Raw genomic sequence first — 3,364 nt, 5'->3', positions numbered from 1 at the left:
ACACCCTTTCAAGTGCCAGATACAACCCAGTGATCGCTCTCCCACAAGGTGACGAGGAGAGGATCGTCGGGTAGGTTTATGCTATACGATGTTAGTTGGTTAACTTACCAGCTACTCTCTTCTACATGCTTCAAGATGGAGGCTGCCAGAAGTGTAGTCTCTGATAGGACTATCTTTCCCCCTCTGTAGGATCGAAAGTAGGTCTAGAGGGGGGGGGGTGATTAGACTACTTGACCAAATCAAAACCTAGCCTTTTCCCAATTTTATGTCTTGGTAGATTTTGACAACTTAGCATAAGTCAAGCAATCAACCTACACATAAAATTCTAAGAGTATAGCAGCGGAATGTAAATCATTGCATATGAAGGTAAAGGGAGGGGTTTGGAAAAGCAAACACAATGTAGACACAGAGATTTTTGGCGTGGTTCTGATAGGTGGTGCTATCGTACATCCACATTGATGGATACTTCAACCCACGAAGGGTAATGGTTGCGCTAGTCCACGGAGGGCTCCACCCATGAAGGGTCCACGAAGAAGCAACCTTGTCTATCCCACCATGGCAATCGCCCATGAAGGACTTGCCTCACTTGGGTAGATCTTCATGAAGTAGGCGATCTCCTTGCCCTTACAAACTCCTTGGTTCAACTCCACAATCTTGACGAAGGCTCCCAAGTGACACCTAACCAATCTAGGAGACACCACTCTCCAAAAGGTAATATATGGTGTGTTGATGATGAACTTCTTGCTCTTGTGCTTCAAATGATAGTCTCCCCAACACTCAACTCTCTCTCACAGATTTGGCTATGTTGGAAATATGATATGAGTGGAAAGAAACTTGCACTGCAAAAAAAGACACATCCGTGACATTTTGGGCCGAACGAATTTTTTTCTGTCATACTTATGACACTTCTATGATGATAATTGTGACAAAACCCGATATCATCATAGATGTGGTGGCATCCTACTTCTATGACAAAAAATCATGAAAGAAAATGGGCTTTTCGTCTTGGGCGGGCCGGAGACGCAGCTGCATGACATTCTTTGGGCCGTCCATGACGGAAAAAACCGTGCTAGAAGCGAGGGCGAGGAAAATATCGGGGTGTTCCCGGTTACGGTGGGTGGTCAGGGCCGAGCGATGCGTATTTCTCCCGTACATGCACACGTGTGGGTGCGAGGCGTTGGGCTCTAACTGAACCCGAGCGAGGCGTTCGCCTACTGAACCGAAGCGATTGCACTGCAGGCTACGTGTTACTGAACCCGAGCGATCGATCGATGGCTATTAACTGAACCCGATTGAGCAATTCCTTCGCTAGTGCTGCTAACTGAAGATGATCGATGTTGCCTCTGGATGAACAGTGAGCATTGCTGGGGGGTTTGGATGAATAGTTCCCGGTGGGGGTGGATGAACAGGACCCTGTTGTGTTGCTTCCGGATGAACATGACCCCAATCAATCTTGCCGGTTGGGGCTGGATGAATAGGACCCCGTGGAAGGCTGGATGAACAGGACCACCCCGTGGAGGGTTGGATGAACAGTAGACGGTGGATGGCTGGATGAATAGTAGCCCGTGAAGGGGTGGTTGAACAGGAGCCCGTGGAGAGGGCTGGTTGAACAGTAGCCGGTGGAGTAGCGCGCGATGGAGGCTAGATGAACAGGAGCCCCGTGGATGAACATTCGCAGGTGGAGGCTGGAGGAGGTCGATGGTGGATGAACAGTAGCCCGTGGAGCTGGAGGGGGTCAACGGTGGAGGCGAACCGCATCCCGTGGAGTCCCGTTTTGTGGTACGCCACACCCCTCCCGATGAACAGGACCCCCGTTTCGACCGTAGCGCTCCAACACAAGTCCGTTTCCTTCGTTTTGCGGTATGCCACACCCCTCCCGATCAACATGACCCCGTTTCGACCGTAGGAGGTCCAACACAAGTCTGTTTCCTCTGTTTTGCGGTACGCCAGACCCGTCCCGATGAACATGATCCCATTTCGAACATGGCCGGTCGAACACAAGGCCGTTTCCTCCGTTCTGTGGTACACCAGGCCTCGTTTCCATCGCCTGTTCCGTCCAAGCCGATTGGCTCACATGCGTTCCGTTGCCTCCCGATGAACACGACGCATTCCGTTGCCTCCCCATGAATACGACGACGCTGTTTTTTGCGGGCGACGATGATGTTGTTTCTTTGTTCCGACTCAGCCATGTACATGAGCCCTGACCGTACGTAATACTGAGTAGGCGTTCGAGACCCAGCCCGTATGTACGTACGTGGTTGTATTTTCTTTCTTGCACACTGGCCGCTGTACGTACATGTACATGCTACGCGCGCACCTCTACTACGACATGTGCGTGCCTCTACATCGACCAGTATGTACGTACATGTTCGCGACCAGAATGACAACGCTACGTATGCTTCGATCAGGTGGATCCGACTGTCAGGCACTTCCTTGCATGCGAAGATGTAGCTGGTGGGTACCAGCAGTCAGGGGGGCGAATCATTTTTTTGCCCGGACGCACTTCCTTGCGTGCGAAGATGTAGCTGGTAGGTCCCAGCAGTCCGGGGGGAAACATGTTTTTCGTGAAATACGGTTGCCTGTCTGGTGGGTCCCTGCTGTCTGGTGGAGGAATCATTATTTTCCGCGTAATAAGGAGGCACTTCCTTGTTGCGGCCGTGGACCCAGCTGTCAGCCTCTCGACATGCAGTCCACGTCCAATGGAAGTCGTTCCTTAACCATGTTGACCACGCCGCGGCGAGAGCTCTAGGGCGGTGGACGATGGAGAGGCCTAGGAAGGGGACGGCGTGGAGCCGGGGAAGACACGACAGTGGATGCCCACACGTAGAGGAGTATGAGGGTTCACTGGTTAGCTGCGGTGTGAGGCTGCCGTCGCCACAGAATAACCGAGGGTGTGGGTGAGTAGAGGGATGGCCTGGCCAGCGGTGGGATTAGTAGGGGGCGGTGAGGCCTCTACGGCATCGCAGCCAGCCACGGGAGGCGGGAGCACGAGGCACGACCGGTGCTGGTTTGGGCAGCTGGAGCAAGAAGACCAGAGGTTGAAGAAGCACTACGACTGTTGGATGGACATCGTACGGTCACTGGAGCTAGAATCGTTCATATTGACTAAGTTGACAAAGCCCTCCGTCCCTGTCAACTAAGTTGGCCCACAAGTCAGCCTCCCACTATTCTGGGCCCCAGCTAGCAGGAGGGTATTTTTTTGTGCGTAATAAGGAGGCACTTCCTTGCGTGCGAAGATATAGCTGGTGGGTCCGACCTGTCAGCGGTGGGAATGTTTTTTTTGCGAAATACAGAGGCCCTTCCGGGTCCCAGCTGTTAGGTGGAGGAATCATTATTTTGCGCGCAATAAGGAGGCATTTCCTTG

This window comes from Triticum aestivum, chromosome 2A (genome assembly GCF_018294505.1).
Source record: "Triticum aestivum cultivar Chinese Spring chromosome 2A, IWGSC CS RefSeq v2.1, whole genome shotgun sequence".
Classification (NCBI taxonomy): domain Eukaryota; kingdom Viridiplantae; phylum Streptophyta; class Magnoliopsida; order Poales; family Poaceae; genus Triticum; species Triticum aestivum.
This window is presented reverse-complemented; position numbering follows the sequence as displayed.